This window comes from Echeneis naucrates, chromosome 2 (assembly GCF_900963305.1).
Source record: "Echeneis naucrates chromosome 2, fEcheNa1.1, whole genome shotgun sequence".
Lineage (NCBI taxonomy): Eukaryota > Metazoa > Chordata > Actinopteri > Carangiformes > Echeneidae > Echeneis > Echeneis naucrates.
The window spans coordinates 6337893-6357344 of record NC_042512.1 but is presented as its reverse complement, the minus strand read 5'-3'; the positions used below and the strand labels follow the sequence as shown (position 1 = coordinate 6357344).

General features: G+C 42.3%; 1 protein-coding gene and 10 non-coding genes across 11 annotated transcripts in view; 6 read left to right on the top strand and 5 right to left on the bottom strand.

Moving 5' to 3' along the window:
- LOC115051719 (NACHT, LRR and PYD domains-containing protein 3-like) overlaps nucleotides 1–19452 on the top strand; it is a 318526-nt gene that overhangs the window by 90544 nt on the left and 208530 nt on the right. The gene's annotated exons all lie outside the window — the stretch shown is intronic.
- trnak-cuu (transfer RNA lysine (anticodon CUU)) lies at nucleotides 5689–5761 on the top strand. The gene has a single exon. It is a non-coding gene; the product is annotated as a tRNA-Lys (tRNA).
- trnat-ugu (transfer RNA threonine (anticodon UGU)) lies at nucleotides 6740–6813 on the bottom strand. Its single transcript has one exon. It is a non-coding gene; the product is annotated as a tRNA-Thr (tRNA).
- Nucleotides 7754–7825, top strand: trnaw-cca (transfer RNA tryptophan (anticodon CCA)). The gene has a single exon. It is a non-coding gene; the product is annotated as a tRNA-Trp (tRNA).
- On the bottom strand, nucleotides 9605–9676 carry trnad-guc (transfer RNA aspartic acid (anticodon GUC)). Its single transcript has one exon. It is a non-coding gene; the product is annotated as a tRNA-Asp (tRNA).
- On the top strand, nucleotides 11071–11144 carry trnan-guu (transfer RNA asparagine (anticodon GUU)). The gene has a single exon. It is a non-coding gene; the product is annotated as a tRNA-Asn (tRNA).
- Nucleotides 13078–13151, bottom strand: trnai-aau (transfer RNA isoleucine (anticodon AAU)). The gene has a single exon. It is a non-coding gene; the product is annotated as a tRNA-Ile (tRNA).
- On the top strand, nucleotides 13659–13730 carry trnap-ugg (transfer RNA proline (anticodon UGG)). Its single transcript has one exon. It is a non-coding gene; the product is annotated as a tRNA-Pro (tRNA).
- Nucleotides 14833–14906, bottom strand: trnat-cgu (transfer RNA threonine (anticodon CGU)). The gene has a single exon. It is a non-coding gene; the product is annotated as a tRNA-Thr (tRNA).
- On the top strand, nucleotides 15005–15077 carry trnak-uuu (transfer RNA lysine (anticodon UUU)). Its single transcript has one exon. It is a non-coding gene; the product is annotated as a tRNA-Lys (tRNA).
- trnay-gua (transfer RNA tyrosine (anticodon GUA)) lies at nucleotides 15570–15657 on the bottom strand. Its single transcript is given in 2 exon segments — nucleotides 15570–15605; nucleotides 15621–15657. It is a non-coding gene; the product is annotated as a tRNA-Tyr (tRNA).

Here is a 19452-nt window from a genome sequence, read left to right as displayed (position 1 = left end):
CTCTGTATATACATGTTCTTCAGAGTGGTTCTGTGGCTTAGCTGGTCAAAGCACCTGTCTGCTGGGTTTGAATCACAGCAGTGCCTTGTTCATAATGTTAGATACTACAGATATAACAAGCTGGCAGTTGAAACTATTTGCCTCTGAAGAGACTTGAGCCTTAATCCAGCAGGTCGGACTGCTCGGCCACTCTACCACCTTCACAGAAGGAATGACATGATGAGAAACCTCAAAGGTTTGGAGGAGAGAAGAGTATGTGACCATGACTGTCCTGTGAGCTTCATTCACAATATGACATGTCCTCTACCACTGAGCTACATCCTCTTTGGACCTTTACTGAACCGCAGAGGCTCTGAGCTACTGCAGCAGGTGAAAAGACAGAGGTTCCACCGGATCACTGGATTCAAAGTCCAGAGTGCTAACCATTACACCATGGAACAACAGGACTGTTAGTTGATCTTTATCAACGGCACTGGCTCTATTTATTAGAGCTATTTGTTGACTGACAAACACAACAGCAAGCTCTAACTCAGACAGCTACAATTATTCCTTTCTACATAAATGATTTTCTTTGGGGTTGTCCTGCTCAGAAATTCAGTAAAAATGATGATGATTTGCAATTTTAAATAGATTTCTTCAGATCAGCTGCAACAACACAACCCTAATCCCTAATCACTGCAGTTAACAGTCCTCTCACCATATGCTAATGGTCCTCATGACTTTAAGAGGATCGTTGTCTGTTCCTGATGGACTAAATGTGTTCTTCATTACAAACCATTACCAAGACCATTGAAACCGCCCGAACAAAGTAGGCAGGCAGCTGTGGGAGTGGTTTCATTCAGGTATAAGATAAATTCAGGTAGAAGCCTGAAAGGGAGTCCATTGGACACGACTGGGAAGTTAATGCAAAGACTCTTGAGGAGAAGATCCTAAGTGAGGTAAAAATGAAAGTTAATGTGACTTAATCAATTCAATTGGTCTCTTTTTCCACTTTCAGTGTGAATTGACAAAAACAACAGTAATTTTTGGAGCCATGTTTTCTTCAGATCTAACTCGGATCACTCCAATCAGAGACACTCATAAAGTCTTTGTGCATAAGTGCTTCTCTTTGCGGTTGTCCTGGTTGGAAATTGGACAAAAAAAAAAAAAAACGAGGAATGCAATTCTGTCTTTTATTCAATCACCAGGACAAGAAGTTTTATAATTTTATCAATTGGGGGTTAAGAAAGTAGTTTGAAAGTCACAAATGTTACCTTAACTTGAGCACTGACTTGACTGTTGAATTCAGTAAGTGCTACTTGTTGGAGCAGTGCTGACTGACAAAGACAACAACTTCTTCTTAGAATGCAACAATGATCATTTCAAATAAAAAGACGGAAGACTTCCTGTTGTACAAGTGCTTCTCTTTGGGGTTGTCCTGGATGGAATTTGGACAAAAATTAATAAATTTCTTCAGATCAGCTGAATTAGTGCATTTGTCACCAACGTTTCCCCAACTGAAGCACAGACTTCTGTTCTGAGAGCAGTAAGTGCTATTTGTTGGGGTAATGTGATTTCAGAGGTCAATCACAAGTCAGCAAGTTTTATCAATGATATGGAGGGTGGAGGGTTAAGAAAGTAGTTAGAAAGTCACAAATGTTACCTTAAAGGGCAAATTGCAGGTTAATGACCACATTGAATCAATGTTTAAAAGAATAATATAGGAAATGTTTTGATAAAGTGTCTCATACTGATAATATCCGTATATTTGCAGCACACAAACAGGACTGATGGTCTTTTGTCCCTCAGCTGAAAGGTGAACAAGGTAAAATGTCCACAGCAGAAGTCCTGCGGGGTTTTGTCACCGACAGACTTGCCGCCGCCTCCCGGGAGATCTTAGCGGCCGTGGACAGAATGGTAGCCGGATATGAGGAGGAGGCTTCGGGCTTCAGGCAGGAGATCGACCGGCAGAGGAGCCAGCTGGAGCTGCTGCAGCCCCGAGTCCTGATCCACAAAACGGGTCGGTTGTTTTTATGAGTGAGAAAGGCTGAGGACTGTATTTGGCAGATGTAGAATGAAGCAGCTGGAGGAATAACTGTGTTCATATTGTAGCTAATAAAGAGGATTCATTATTGAATCGTTTCCTCCAGATGTTCAGCAGTTGATGGTGAAAAAAGAGGTTCCTGCTGAGTTCCCCTCCAGTCCGGATCCGGAGGATTCAGAGAGTCCAGTCCTTAAACAGGAACAGGAGGAGGACCAGGTACCAGGACTGGAGGAGACCAGGAACCCTGTGAGGCCGTTTCAGGTGAAGAGTGAGGATGAAGAGATGAATGAACCGGCCAGGAGCTGTGATCCACAGAGTCCTCTTCAACCAGATCCAGATCCAGAGGAAGAGGTCTCAGACTCCTCTGATACTGAAATCAGTGAGAATGATTCTAATGAAACCAGAGTGGCCCAGTTAGATGTGAAAATAGATGAAGGTGATGTAAATGTTATAGGATGTGACAGTAATGAAAAACCCATCAGCTGCCCTGAGTGTGGGAAAACGTTTAAAAAAAAGTGGGATCTGAAGAGTCACAAGGTAGTCCACAAAGGGGAGAGACTGTTCTGCTGTGATGTTTGTGGGAAATTTTTTTTGAAGAAGGCCCATCTTAGGTCTCACATGGTAGTTCACTCAGAAGAGAGACCGTGTGGCTGCTCATTTTGTGGCAAAAGATTTAAGCGACGGGATATTCTAAAACTACACATGGCAGTCCACACAGGGGAGAGACTGTTCTGCTGTGATGTTTGTGGGAAAAGGTTTAAACTACAGAACACCCTTAAATCGCACATGGTAATCCACACAGAAGAGAAACCCTTCAGCTGTGATATTTGTGGGAAAAGGTTTAAACGAAAGAGAAGCTTAGACATGCACATGACGGTCCATACAGGAGAGAGACCCTTCAGCTGTGATGTTTGTGGGAAAAGGTTTAAAGTACAGACAATCCTTAAAGCACACATGGTAGTCCACACAGGAGAGAGACCCTTCAGCTGTGATGTTTGTGGGAAAAGGTTTAAACTACAGAAAATCCTTAAAGCACACATGGTAGTCCACACAGAAGAGAAACCCTTCAGCTGTGATATTTGTGGGAAAAGGTTTAAAGTACAGACAATCCTTAAAGCACACATGGTAGTCCACACAGGAGAGAGACCCTTCAGCTGTGATGTTTGTGGGAAAAGGTTTAAACTACAGAAAATCCTTAAAGCACACATGGTAGTCCACACAGAAGAGAAACCCTTCAGCTGTGATATTTGTGGCAAAACATTTAAACTAAGGCGAAACCTGAAATTTCACATGGAGGCCCATACAGAGGGGAAACCGTTTGGTTGTGACAAATGTTAAGAAGAGAAAGACCAAAGCAGGTGACTGCAGGATCTTTGCTGGTTGACCAAAAGTAAACTGTAACATGTTTGGTAATTTGTTTTTACTTTTGCTTTGTTGTTTTTTGTCCTCACTCATTTGTGTTTGAGTCAGTGACATATATACCAGAAAAAAAGGTTTTGTCAACGAATTTCAATAAAACGCATAAAAAATGTTGACTTTTGTTCTGCTAATTCATCTTTATAGAAACATGTGTTTTTGTTTTTTGTTTTTTTTATTTGCAATCAGAAATTATGTGACAATTTGTTGTATTATGCCTAAAATATGCTGTGATATGAAAATAATATAAACTGAAAATGGATTAAACCTGTAAGTTACTCACTTTATCAAAGTCATTTATCAGAACTAAACGGCGATCCATTGTAGTTTTGTGAAAATGAGCATTGAGCATTATTTTCTAAATCATCGCTCAAAGTGAGACCTATGCTGTCGGTCTATCAACATATTTTCTACTTATTGTGACATACTTTGCTATAAATTTCTCCCAATATTTGTCACTCTGTGATGCTGTTTTCTATGTATTCCATGAATGTTTTCAGATTTTATCTTTCATAACAGACTCTGGCTGGCAGAAATGAGATCCACAGGTCACAGTAAGGTCACAGGGATGCTCTGGTACCGAAGAGAGCTCATAAAAATATCACTTGAGCAGAAAACAGGAACAAAAGGAATAAAAAAAAAATAAAAAATCTGCATCAGTGAAACATGAATTCATACGTGAGGACCTCAAGTATATTGTGACACCCATGAATATGTGCTCACACTATACAGTTTAATTGTTTCAGTTTTGATGTGTTTAATGTGACAGCAGAGCCTTTTTTCAGTTAATTTTGGATATTTGAAGTCAATTCCTGGTTTTCGCAACAAGGGGGCATCACCTCTGTAGTCAGTCGGTTTGATGAGGCTGCTATTCAACTCTCACCATCAGTGCAACACATTGCCTGTTGCCTGTCTCATCATTTTTCCGTTCTTTGAAAAACAGATTTAATCTGTCTACAAACCTGAAGCCAGGGTCTGTTCCATGAACACGACATGCTGACGTTCGCACAGTTGTGCTGTCCTTTTCCTCGACTTTGGTTTCACCAGAACCATGAAATATTGTTTGAGAGTTTGTGAGGTTGGATGCTGCACGCTGACTGGTTGTGTGTCCAGGATGCTTCAAGGATTCTCCAGTGGCCACCGTCACTTCTAGTCACCGAATTGGAGGCCCATGGGGTAATCGGCAGAGGTTCCATGGTGTAATGCTTAGTACTCTAGACTCTGAATCCAGCGATCCGAGTTCAAATCTCAGTGGAACCTGAATCTGAGCTGCTTTAAGTGTCTGTCTTGTAAAGAGTACATCCTGCATTCAAACCCTTGCAGTGGAGTTCCTGCTCATCATTTCAACAAACAGATGAAAACCATCACTTCCTATATTACAGCTTTTACTTGCAATCTCTGGACAAGAGAAACAGTAATTTAGTGGTTTTTGTGCAGATGGAAATTTGGTGATTGACCGCTTTGCACAGGAGACAAACTTTGGTAAGAGTCATGATGGTCAGCAATTGATATTGGCAAAATTACAGAAGTGCTCATCCAGGATTTGAACCCAGGACCTCTCGCACCCGAAGCATTCAAACCCCTGCAGTGCTGTGGCTCAAACTTTACAGTATGTTTTCAGTCAGACCTGTTGATCTGCAGTGATGGGCTGTGTGTGTTTATGGGGGGTGTAGCTCAGTGGTAGAGCATTTGACTGCAGCCAAGTCCACTGTGACAAATAACAAAGGATTTTCTTTAGCATAAAATAAACTGTCACATTAATGTCCTGAATGTGCTGTGTGTAAATAATGAGGTTCATCAAAACAAAGTCAGAACCAGAGCTCAGGCTGTTGGTACACAAACAAAGAAAGGCATACTTGTGGATTCACAAGATTATATCAGGATCTGACCTTTTCCTGTTCCATCAGTAACCATCAAAGGAGATGCTGATTCTGTGATGTCACAAAGGTTCTAATGACATCACAGAGATCAAAGACTCCTCCCACTTTTTGTCATGACCTCCACCATAGAGTGCACTCTGTTAATGAAGCTCAAAAGGCAATCTTGTTACTGCCATACAGCTTTTGCTTGCATTCTCTGGACTAGAGAAACAGTTGTTTAGTGTTGAGCAGATGGAAATTTGGTGATTGCCCTTTTTTAACAGGAGACAAACTTTAGTAAGAGTCATGAGTTGAAACGCAGCATAATGATAAAAACTAAACAGTCTGTATTTTTTGGCAATTTTTAAGAACATTTTTTCACATATAGCAGCCCGGCTAGCTCAGTCGGTAGAGCATGAGACTCTTAATCTCAGGGTCGTGGGTTCGAGCCCCACGTTGGGGGATCAAATGGCTGAGTGCATGTAAAAAAAAAGACGCACAGAAATGTCCCTGGACTGATAATTGTAACTTCGTACTGTTGTAACTGTCTTATCTGATGAGTTAAGGACAATAAACTATCTATAAAAGTGTATGAGCAGGTTAAAAAGTATTGCGACTTCCACCTGCAGTCTATCTAATGAGTCAGAGTGTATTGAAGTCTATGGGGGAAGCTAAGAGCTGTGATTTTTCACCTCGATAGAGGATAGGGTTGGATCATGAGTACCTCTTTTGGGTGGAGTGTTATTGTAGTCACTTTCCCACTAATTCAGAAGACAGAGGTTCCACCGAGATTCCAGAAGTCCAGAGTGCTAACCATTACACCATGGACAGGTCACAGGTCCACGCAGAGACAAAAAAAAAAAGCACAGTCAATCACCAGTGAACCGATACACACATGTCATTGGATGGGGGGAGGAAACCCACGCAGACACACGGAGAACATGAAAACGGCGCACGGAAAGGACACAGGCCGGGAATCCAACTCACAACCTCATTAGTGTGGGGCAACATCGCTAACCACTACGCCGCCGTGCTGCCCAGGACAGAGCGTTAATTCAACAAATTAATGGAAAAAAGAAAATTGTCTGACAGTCACAATTAATTACCCAACCTGGGTGACTTGACTTTTGAATTCAGTAAATGCTACTTCTCGCAAAAAACTATGAGCAAAGAACTCTGTCACGACCTCAGATGCCAAAACACAGGATCGAACCAGCGACCTTTTCGATCTTTAGTCTAATACTAACGCTAACACACTCCCAACTGAGTTATATCAGCTGTAAAAAGAAGTAATCATTAACAGCCTGTATGGAGTCTAAATGAAAAGAACAAGAGTTGTCCTCCTCAGAGAAAGTCTCACTGTATGAGATGTATAACAGGGTATGTAACATTTGAATACCATTAAAGTATTCTGCAGATTGCACGTTTAACATGGTGACCAAGGTACTGCTGGGATTTGAACCCAGGATCTCCTGTTTACAAGACAGGCGCTTTGACCAGCTAAGCCACAGCACCACTGTGATGTACAGAAATGTACAGAGGATCTTAAAATATTCCAACATAAGTAGCTGACCATCATGACTCTTACAAGACAGGTGCTTTGACCAGCTAAGCCACAGCACCACTCTGAAGTACATGTATATACAGAGGATCTGGTAATGGAAGTGTAATGTGTACAATGCAATGTTGTTTGTTTTAATGTAGGACTCTGCATCTACCTGATTTTGTTTGACTGCAGATGTGCATTTTCATTTGGACCCCATGAATGACGTTTTAAATGACAGGAAACGTCCCAGCCTGGATTAAGGCCCCACTCTCTTCGGAGGCATGGTCCAAATAAAGAAATATCTGATTGATATGAGTTCCAGCCAATGATGTAAGTGATCAGAGACACCTTGACATGAGAGGTTTCAATCTTGGTGAAGCCCCTTTGAGGAACAGAGGAAACATAATCTTGTTGTTTATGAAAAGTCCTGATTCATGGTTTTCCTGTAGCTCTTATTTTATTTCTTGTGGTTGTCCTGCAGATTTGGTTCTCTGACTGAACTATAAATGTTGTAGTGTAAGATCAATGCTCTGTGTGAGATCTTTGATGACAGAAAAGTTCTGCTCCTATCGTAGAGGAAGGAAACACAAATGGGAGAAAAACACTCAGTCACACTCATGGAGTCTAAATGAAAGGAACACCAGATGGAGAAGGGGAGAAAAATAAACCAGCAGCTAAAGTGTGAAAATAATGATTAACTGCAGCTGAACAACAACCAAAGTTTCACACAGAGAGGCTGCGGCCTGGTGTGGACCATAATTACTACGATACCATACAATAATTACTCTGGTGCTTTTTTCTAAAAGTCCTATTTCAGTATCCTTCTGGATGTGCTTTTGTGATGTGTCAAAGAGCTCTTTCTTCCATTCTCTCCTCCAAATGTTTGGACACAGTTTTGCAATTCAATGTGACTCTGTGGCGCAATGGTAGCGCGTCTGACTCCAGATCAGAAGGTTGCGTGTTCAACTCACGTCAGGGTCAGATCATCTGTTTGCACTTTTGGTAAACCCTCACATACTCTGTGGTGCAGCAGGAAGTGTTTTTCTGAAGATCCATTTCATTTCTTCACATCACAGACAATTTCAGAATTCCAGGAGGACTATTGGATTATCCCAGCATCTCTGACTGCACATCTGAAGGCACAAGATGACGACTTCAAATCCCTGTAAGATCAAAACTGCTGCTCTCCAAGTTGGTGGGCTGCCTTTGTGGTTGCAGGCTGTCATGTAGCCGGAAGACTGACCTTATTGTTTTTATTATTTGTTATTTTGTATTGGGTTTGTTAGAAAAATGTATCTATCAGCTACACTGTGAAAAGAACAAACAACACAACTATTCCCCATTATTTTAGATGGACCTGTGAACACACATCACCATTTGATTTTATTTAAGTTTATTTTGAACAATATAAAGAGAAAAAAAAACAACAAACAATAAAAAGGTGAGAAATTATGTGTTAAAAAAGGAGTGGGAAGAAGTCTAAACTTATCAGCTCCCTGCACCCATGTTATGTTCTAATATGTTTATGAATCAACCTTAAAAATGACTGTCTCACTGTGTGATAAATGAGGTGTGCGTCATTTTTAATGGCATACAAGTCCTGCTGCTCATGGCTCATTGGGGTAGGGGTGTGATTCTTGCTTAGGGTGTGCGAGGTGCTGGTTCAAATCCCAGATAAGTTCATCTGTGTCCTCACAGTGATCATGGCTGCTGATTGATGTGTCTGCTGGTGGGTGTGTTGATCAGTATGTGGGGAGTGTTCATTAGCCAATCAATGACCAGTGTCGGCTGGAACATGTCACACGCTGTTATGACTCTTACCAAAGTTTGTCTTCTGTGAAAAGCTGTCAGTCACCAACCACCAACCACTAAATTACTGTTCCTCTTATCCAGATACTGCAGGTAAAAGCTGTAATACAGGAAGTGATGGTTTCACATTATTAGACTTTATTATTTATCAGTGAATTCAAACCCTTGAAGTGAGACGTCAGAAAAGATTTATGGAAATGTTGATGACGTCACTGACGTAAAGGAAGTGTGTCCCTCGCCTGTAATCCAAGTTACCGGGAGGCTGAGGCTGGAGGAGCGTTTGAGCTCAGGAGCTCTGGGCTGCAGCGGACTATGTCGATCGGGTGTCCGCACTAAGTTCGGTATCGATATGGTGCTCCGGGGGGAGCCCGGGATCACCAGGTCGTCTAAGGAGGGGTGCACCGGCCCAGGTCGGACACGGAGCAGGTCAAAGCCCCCGTGAATAGACGGGGGCTTTGACCTGCCACTATACACACCACCTCATCCTTTATTCACACTGAAATCCTCCACAAACTGAAGGACTCTCCACCTGGAGCAGAGGACCAGACATCAACAAGAGAACAGTCTGTGATCTGACTTCATTCATTTTAACATTAGAAAAAAGCTGCTGATGATTATTTGAATTTCTGTGTTTATATTCAACAATGTATTTGAATTAAAGTTGATATCTTTCTATAATGATCCATCATGGACCGCTGGACACTTTGATATCAGTAAATCCACCGTGTTTTAAAGAAGTTCAGAGTTTCTGACATGGATACAGACAGACAGATCCAGTGTCCCAGAGAGAGAAGAGTCCCGACACTCCCTGTTCTCACCGCGGGGTGGTCACGTGGTTCATGTCAGCCTACTGAGCTGACCGGAAGAGAGCTACAGGACAGTGGCAGTGTGGCCATTTTGTTTACTTCTATCACTCTGGTTAATAACATATTATAGAGAAACACACGTACTCTCCCCGTCGGGGAATCGAACCCCGGTCTTCCGCGTGACAGGCGGAGATACTGTCCACTATACTAACGAGGAGCTGTGAAGAGGCTTTTAGTGTGTGATGTAAACATGACAACCACTACACTACAGAAACTGCATGCACTCATTCATTTGGAGCGAACGTGAGAGAGTGACGTGTGAATCTGTGTCGCGTGGGAGATCAATGAAAGGCAGGAAATGCCTTTGATCTCCAGTGACGTCACACAGTCTTGTGGAGTTGTGCATCAGTGAAACATTCATTCATACACGACGACATCACGTATATTATTGGAATATTATTGGAATAGAAATGACGTCACACTTCCACGAAGTTATTGCCGGAAAATTGTTTTTGAGACCGAAAAGTAAATTTGTCTGAGCTGTGAACCTTTAGATTTAAACATTGTGATGATCATTTCCTGTGTCATATCTGTAATGATATAATAGGTGATTTTGTTTTCTAACATATCCTGAAGTTTCAAATGAAGTTTTGCGGTTTCGGAGAAAATCTGGCTAAATGTTGGTCCCTGTCTGGAGGAGAGTAATGCAGCCGTACTCTGCGAGTTAACAGCTTATCAAAACACAACGATTCTGTATTGTTATGACAGACAAAAGTCTCAAGAGAACAACACAGAGAGGGCTGGTTCCAAACACTAACCCTGGTTTATGTGCAGTCGTTTAAAAATTGGTAATCATGTAAAAACAAGATGATTCACATTGACGCTTATACTTTTGACATTTTTGAAGCAAATAAAATAATTAAAGTGCATTTTATATTTGAAAATGTGAATTGTGAAAAACTGTAATTGTAAAAAAAAAAAAAAAAAAAAAAAAGATGACAAAAATGTAAGCAATTCCAGTTCACAATTTGATTGTGTTACTTTCGGGGCGGACAGACACACTTTAAGAGCATTCAGCAGCATCACTGAGTCACAAGCAGCACAGTGAAAATTGTACACATTAATGGAGAAAGTGACATTCTGCATGTTTTTCTGATAATCAATGCTGCTGAAGTTAAACTCATGTTTCATGATGAGACATCCAGTATGTTAGAACGTTTGCAGTCTCTTCTGGATCTGTGGGTTATATATAATTAAAAGAAAAGAAAAATCTTCTTTAATACGTTTGTCCTTTTCTGTTTGATCCCCAACAGTGCTCATCAGTTTAATATGCACATCTGCAGTCAAACAGGTTCACGTAGATTCAGAGTCCTACATGATGGTTTCTGAGCTCCTGCAACACCGATCTGTCTGATGAAGCCTTTTGGATGAGATGAGGACATTGATGATGCTGCTGAATTTAGGTCACCTGCACTTATGTCAACAGTCAGAGCTCCATACACAATAAGAGTACTGAAGAAAAATACTTTAAACATGAGCTCTGTGTCACATTCATGCAGCTTGTGTAGAAACAGTTAATTCCATCAGAATGAACCTTCACCTGGTCAACATGTCTCTGTGGCGCAATCGGTCAGCGTGTTCGGCTGTTAACTGAAAGGTTGGTGGTTCGAGCCCACCCAGGGACGATCTTTGTTTAATTCACTGGTATTATAGTTCACACATGGAAGACCGGAGGATTTTTACGTTGATGCTCAGTTATCTCCATCTAGTGGACAGATGGTAGAAGTTGATTCCTGAAAAGAGGAAGTGACTTTTCCACAGATCAAACTGTTGAAGGAGAACGAGCAGCTTCTTCTCTTCACATATTTCCTCACTGACTCAAATAGATGCAGAATGTCATTTATCACTTCCTCCAGTAATGTGTACAGTTGTCACTGTGCTCAGTGACTCAGTGATGCTGTTGGATGCTTATAGGGCCGCCGTTCTTAAAGTGTGGGCTCCACCCCACTGGTGGGGAATAGAGACATGACAGGTGGGGTGTGACAGACTGAAGGAAATGTTCCTTTTCATTCTGATCTTTATTAAAGCCTTTCTTTATGGACAACAAAGATCATACATTCAAAACAGCCACACACAAACAAAGTAATCATTAACAGCCTGCATGGAGTCTAAATGAAAAGAACATCAGATGGAGACTTTTCATTTGAACATTTTAAGATGGGTGTATTTCTTCAGCATTTTGTTGGGGCAGGTGGGACTTAAACACTGACCCTTGTTCAAAGTTGCAGTTTGGCAGGAGACACTCAGAGTCTAATGCTCTACCACTGAGCTACACCGCCCATAAACACACACATATCTATCTAATCTAATGAAAGACAGGAAATGCCTTTGATCTCCAGTGACGTCACACAGTCTCGTTGTGGAGTTGTGCATCAGTGAAACATTTATTCATACACGAGGACATCATGTATATTGTTTCTCCACACCGACCCGCTCAGTGAGGGGTCAGAGTCGGCTTCAGTAACAACATCACTCCGAGAGAGAGACACAAACAGAAGACATGAAGAAACGAAGGAGGGATCAGAAATCAACCACAGACATGTTATTTTCACAAAGTTACGTTGTAGAGCAAAGAAAACGTCTCTTCTTGGTCACCTGTAAAACTTCATATCTATGTCAATTTACCAGCTGAATATTATTGTGAAAACATCAGTTTGTCCTCTCATGTGATTGGCCTCATGGTGTGTCCATCAAAATAACCCCCCTGTCTGCACGGATTCTCTGAAGATTCGGCTCTCCTCGACTGGACTCGGCTTTTTTCGACCAAAAGAGAGAATAATAAAATGAAAGAATATCTTTGTTATCCACAGAATAAAAGCACAAATAACTGAACATCCAGATATTTAAAATGGCGTTCAAAGTTATTTTAATCCAGCATTACTGCCATCATTTTATCTTAACATAAAGTCCGTTATGTCCGTTTAATGTTAACATGCAATAGAAAACGCCATAGACCGGCTAACGGGATTAGCATCCGTACCGCGATCATTTTAAAGAGTCACTGAATTTATTTAGACTCAAACATGGCAGTGTTACTAAAGTAAGACGGGACAAATGTAATCGGATCAATGTAAACGCATTAAATGACGTCACCACATTCAGCAAGCAATACTCATCAGAACAGAGAAAAATCTGGTGACTACGTCACACTTCCACTAAGTTATTGCCGGAAAATTTCTTTTTAAGACAGAAAAGTACATTTGTCAGAGCAGACAATTTTTCGATTTAAACATTGTGATGATCGTTTCCTGTGTCACATCTGTAATGATATAATACATGATTTAGTTTTCTAACACATCCACTCTACCACTGAGCTACATCCCCTGGATGGTGAACCCCTGGTGGTCCAGCTGGAAACTAATCACTAAACTGTTACAAAGGAAATACTCAATCTGCAGTCTTTGCTCTGATCATTGTAACTTTGTGTTATTGTTGTATCTGATAAGTTAAGCAGCACTTCTAATGACCACCAGGGGGCAGTTCCACTGGTTGGAAAAAGACTTCAGGCTGCATTGAAGTATATGGAGAGAACAACACCAAGTTCTGAGAGGCTGCTTGTGGCCAGTATGGGGATTGAAGCCATGACCTTGGCGTTATTAGCACCACGCTCTAACCAGCTGAGCTAACCAGCCTGTGTGAAAGTGTTTCATTGGCTTATTTTTACAAATCAAACTTAAATAATTACTTAGCCTATCGTAGCTCAAAGCTTTTGATCCAGTGAGACATTTATAAGCAGTTAGAGCACATTGAACAGAACCTGTTGAAGTCAAAGAAGCCTTCCTGAATTCATGTTGTCTAACTTACTGACACTTGAATAGTGGAACTGCAAACAGTGGACACATCATATGAGGGGCTCCTCTGGGATTTACACACAGAACCTCTTGCACCCAAAGTCAGAATCATACCCCTCGATCAGGGGTCTGCAACCTTTATTTATTTAACCTTTATTGGCATTATTTAGTTTGATATTGATTAAGAAAAACCAAAAACATCCAACCACCACCCAAAACAGAGGTTCATGATGACCCTGTAGTCTGTTCTGTTCTTAATGTTGGATCTTTCTTGTCAATAAAGAATGCTGGAATAAAGAGCAGAATGAAAAGTAAATTTTTTTCAATAATTTAAAAAGCCTTATCAAGGGCTCGTTGGTCTAGGGGTATGATTCTCGCTTTGGGTGTGAGAGGTCCCGGGTTCAAATCCCGGACGAGCCCTTCATATGACGTGTCCAATGATCTGCCCCCCCCTTCTGCTGTGGACATTTTACCTCCTTCACTTTCCAGCAAAACATTTCCAATATTATTTTTTTAAACATTGATTCAATGTGGTCCTTAACCTGCAATATGCCCTTTAAGGTAACATTTGTGACTTTCTAACTACTTTCTTAACCCTCCACCCGCCATATCATTGATAAAACTTGCTGACTTGTGATTGACTTCTGAAATCACCAACATTACCCCACTAAGTAGCACTTACTGCTCTCAGAACAGAAGCCGGGTCTTCAGTTGGGGAAACGTTGGTGACAAAGGCACTAATTCAGATGATCTGAAGAAATTTATAAATTTTTGTCCAAATTCCATCCAGGACAACCCCAAAGAGAAGCACTTGTACAACAGGAAGTCTTCCGTCTTTTTATTTGAAATGATCATTGTTGCATTCTAAGAAGATGTCATTGTTTTTGTCAGTCAGCACTGCTCCAACAAGCCTTACAAGCCAACAGCTTTAGCAGCTTTAGCAGCTTTAGCTAACCAGATAGCTTTTGAGCTCCTGTGACAGCTAAAACAGCGATCTGGCTGATGAAACCTTTTGGATGAGATGAGGACATTGATGATGCTGCTGAATTTAGGTCACCTGCACTTATGTCAACAGTCAGAGCTCCATACACAATAAGAGTACTGAAGAAAAATACTTTAAACATGAGCTCTGTGTCACATTTTGTCACATTTTGGGACAAAGGTATTTTGGTCCACCTTTGACCGCCCACGCTTTTGAAAGACTAAAATTCCATTCACATCTGCATGATCACATGCCTGCAGGGGTCCATGGTGTAATGGTTAGCAGTCTGAATCCAGCAATCTGAGTTCAAATCTCGGTGGAACCTGAATGTTACCAGTGAAACACTAAAATCCCTGTTTGTCCACTCTACACGTGCGAGGAAGTGCAAGTTTTTAGCCTCAGATCTCAGTCATTGTGTATTCTCTCACTCAGTCAGACCTAAATTCAACAAGACAGGCAGCATTATCAATGTCCTCATCTCATCCAAAAGGCTTCATCAGACAGATCACTATCGCTCTAAAACACCTTACATTAGAAGCAAGGCACTGCTGGGATTTGAACCCAGGATCTCCTGTTTACGAGACAGGCGCTTTGACCAGCTAAGCCACAGCACCACGCTGAAGGAGATGCATATACAGAGGATCTGGTGATGGAAGTGTAATGTGTATACTGCAGTTGAGGTTGATGGTAAAGTGGTTTGTTTTTAAGAATAGCCTGAATAGCTCAGTTGGTAGAGCATCAGACTTTTAATCTGAGGGTGCAGTGTTCAAGTCCCTGTTCAGGTGATACAGCCTTGTCCCTTTAGTAGTTATAATTATAGACTCCACAGCAGTTATAGGTGACACTTATCTATGAAATAATGAAACCATGAGTCTTCCACGAGCCATGTTGCCGAAGTCCGAATTTGAGGGTCCAGGGTTCAAAGCCCATTTGTGTAGGAAGGATCTTCAGTCTGGTGCCTTAGACCTTTTGTCCATCCTCAGAATCTCAATCGCATTTATTGTCATTGTAATTTTGTCAACCTACAAGACCTGACGGGCTCATTTGGGATTTCAACCTTGGACCAGGATCTGTTGTACATGAAGCAAGAATCATAGCCCTACACCTACGAGCCCTTATTTCATCTTTAAAATAAATTAAAATAACCTCTGTCATCTCCACAGTCTTCAGATTTAGCTCCAGGTGGTTCTGACCACACCAGACGACCAGTCTGTCCACCTGCTGTCTGTAGGCAGACTCATCACTGTGCTGGATGAGGCCGATGAAAAAGACTGATGTCCTTCGAGCAGGATTTGAACCAGCTACCTAAGGATTTCAATGATGAGCCACTACAGTCCTCCGCTCTACCAACTGAGCTATCGAAGGGCCGAAGTCAGTCAAGCTCAATTAAGAATAACATTTCCTTTAAACGTCTGACATCACAAATCATCTGACATTACTGTTTGATAAATGCGGTGACAACATGTTTAATGTCTTAAAGGTCCTGCAGCTCTTCCAACTGAGCTACTCAGGCTTCTGATTGGGGCGTATTTCAGATGAAATGATCTGGCCTCGTAAAAAGAGCCGATCTCTGAATGTGCTCCTGCTGCTGGCTCTCTCTCAGCTGATCCGCTCCGAGGCTGACAACCAAATGTACCTCATGTAAGTCAAGCGATGAAATGAGTTCATCCTCTCATCTGAACTTTATCAGGGAGATGAAAATAAACGAGTCACATTTGATTTTAGTTCAATTTAACGCCACTTATTTGTCCAATAAGAGCTGATTTGTGTTTCACTTCATTAGTTTCATTCGTTCGCGAGACGAGTCATATGCGTCTTTGTGCGCATGCGCTCATCCATCCGAATCAAACGCGAGAGTGACGTATGCGGTGGTGTCGCGTGGGAGAGCGATGAAAGACAGGAAATGGCTTTGATCTCCAGTGACGCCACGCAGTCTGGTTGTGTGTTGGCTGTGTGTGTCTCTTGTGAGTCCCTCTGCTGTCTGCTATGTGGATCTTCGGTTCATATCTCCTGGTTGCTGTGAAGCCCCGCCTCTGTTGGGAGGCTCCGCCTCCACCTGTGGGGAGGCTATAAAAGCCAGACTCCCTCAGCTGATGCTCTCTCTCCTGGACGGCCTGGATCCTGTTTGGTTTGAGTATCTTATTTTGACACACACGGCTTTCAATATCCAACATTTTCATCTCACACTGATGACTGACTTCACACCTCACACTGCTTTATTGGTTTTGTATTTGATTGTTACGATGGAAAGTAAAAGCATTTCTTTTTTGAGCCCTCCCTTATAAGAAGTAAGGAATGTGTGTTTCCCCAGATTGTTTGAGAAGTGTGGAAATGTTTGGGCTGGTAGTTTTGCTGTTTTATAATGCTGCTTTAATGAAGTGTGGAGGGGAGGAGAATTTAGAGTTTAGTAGTTTTCAGTCAGCAGTTGTTTGGTGCTGTGGAGTGAATTGTTTGTAGTTGCAGGTCGCTGCATGTGCTCAGACAGTGTTTGGCTGTAGGAGGGTTTTTTTTGGCTGGAGCATCTGTTTGTTCCCCCAAACAGGCCGTAGCAGCAGTTCCTCATAAGGAGGGACTGTTGGCTTTGTTGTGTTTCAGGGCTGTTTGTTGTTTTTGTATGCTGTCCGTGTGGTTAGCAGCAGTTGTCTCGGGGGCACCTTCTGTAGCGTTGGCTGGGGCAGTTAGCCGTCCACAATGCAAGCGGGTTTTAGGTGCATAAGTACCCACCACCAGTACGCATACGAAGACTAGGGTGGATTTAGGCAGTTTAGGGGGGAGGCTCCTTTCTCTATAAATCCTCTCTATGGCTGTTCACTGTCTGAGTCGCAGCAGGGTCTCTGTTGCCTCAGTTGATATTGCAAACAGAATTTTGGTTGTACTTTATTTTATTTTTTTTTTCTCCTCTTTCTCTTCTGTCAGCAGGATGTCTTGTGGCCATAGTAATCAGCTGAGTTGAGGAATTGGCAGTCAGTGAGCATCTTCTGACCTGAGCAGTGTAAAGATTTTGATATGGCTCTGTCAGAGACTTGTGAGAAGCTGTCAGCGGAGCAGTATGTGCAGTTTAAAGGGGAGAAGCTCAAACTGGAAAGGGAAAGGCTGCAGTTTCAGATGGAGCTGCAGGCAGAGAAGCTGGATCTGGAAAGGGAAAAGTTAAAGTTGGGGGAGGTGGAGTGTTGACTCATTGACAGCAATCATGTGTCTGTGTAATACCTTTCACTCTGAGCACTACTTTTTTTTTTTTTTTTTTTTTTGGTGGTTCTTGGCTTGATAAGAATAACTTTTAGGACCCGCAGCTACAAATTCCTGTAAGCTGTCTCCTCTAATTCCTCAGTCAGATCTCTCAGGTAGAGAGGCCCAGAGGCAGTGTGTTTGTCCCTTTCCCGTGATATAAATGAGGCTGTCTCCCAAAATAAAGAACTCTGTCCTGCGTAGACTGAAAATAACTGTACACTTTTAGGCTGTTGACATTATCTAGACATTATCTATCTCCCCCCCCCCCCCCCCCCCCATCTCCACCCACCTGTGCTCCCTCATGACAACTGGTGTTACGCCGTGCACCGACCGTAACCTCTTTATTCTCCTCATGGTGTTAGAGCAGAGCTCAAATGTTGTCCCCGTTAGAGGAGAGCGTTCTTGAGGCTGAAAACACACAGGCGTGATTTAAAAACAACCCAGATACTCCCAGACCTACTTAAAGCTTCCTACTTCAGCGTAACCGTCTACAAAGTAGTTTCCCAGCTGCTTTTCACTAGCGTTGGTGTTAGAAACCCATTCTAACCACTGTATGCTGCCGTGTGAATAAGATTAATAAGATGGTCAGGAGGAGGAATGGCTAAGGTTCTGGGCCTGAGAAAATTGGTGAGAAATACTTTCATGCAGGCCGAGGCTGTGGTCGACCTGCTGAAAGGATCCCTGCCTGTTTCCTGGATGTAACCGTTTCAGGAAACAAGCCTCAGAGAGAATGTCCACATTGTTTTGGCAGTAAAACAGCTTCTTTTTCAAAGTTAAAGACTCCGCCCCTCACTGTTTCGTACCACGCATTAAACTCACTCTTACCTGCAGCTGTCATGAGCTATGATTGATGATTATGTGCTATGAAGACGGTTTTCTTATAAGAGGCCGTTCTGAAATGTCTGACAAATTCTAACGCGCATGTCACACCTGAAACTACACCGGCGTTTCCCCCCTCCTGAATCTCTAACAGGTGTACGGCCCTGTCTATGGCATTCAAACACTCTGTGTGTGAAACAACTGGTGGAAAAGGTGAATCAACCTGAGAGAAATGAGGAGAGACGGGGGGCTCAGTCGCAGAGTCATTTTCAAAGGTCAATTCGTTTATTATGGAACGAAGATCGTTTACAACGTTGGTCAGAGTTTCAGGGCGATTCAACTCCTCTATAGCGAGGTTTATGGCTAGGAAAGGGTCCTCTGAAAAACTCCTACATTCAGCATTCTCTTTTTGCTCCATGTTAAACCTTTTAGAATTCATACGCCAGTTCATACAACCTGTCGAGAAATCTATCCAGGTGTCTGTACGGTATCCTTCTGCAGTTTGGCAAAGGCAATCTAATTCTTCTTCTTGTTGACCTATAGGAGGGGGATCTTGCTCTCCTGAATGGGGACCTGCTTTTTCTGGTCCCCTTTTTCTGGAGATCCTCTCTATGGCTGTTCACTGTCTGAGTTGTAGCAGGGTCTCTGATATTGCAGACAGAATTTGATGTCTTTTTTCTTTTTGTCTAGTGACCATAGTAGCTGAGTATCAGCTGAGTTTTTGCAGCATCCTGTGCTGTAGTACACTGTCTCAATTTAAGAAGGGGGTTTGTTGACTTGGCTTTGCACTTAGGCTGGAACGAACCTGAGCACTACCAGACTGAGTGATAATGGATGTGGCTATGTCCATCCTGATTCTGTTGATGTCTTCTGTGCCTGTGGGAAATTCCATTGAACTGCCAGTGAAGATGTGATCTGCAAACTGAAAGTGTAAGAGCTCGTAAATCACAGGTCCCCCAATGCGTGATGATGGCATATACCGGAGTGCGATGTAGCAGAGCTTACTTTTAGAGCAAACACTCCACAAGATGTTGTCTTGTTGCAGTGGGTGAGGCACAATGTCGCAGGTCCACCGTGACACATTGACAGTTTTCTCATCAGGGCTCTAAGGAA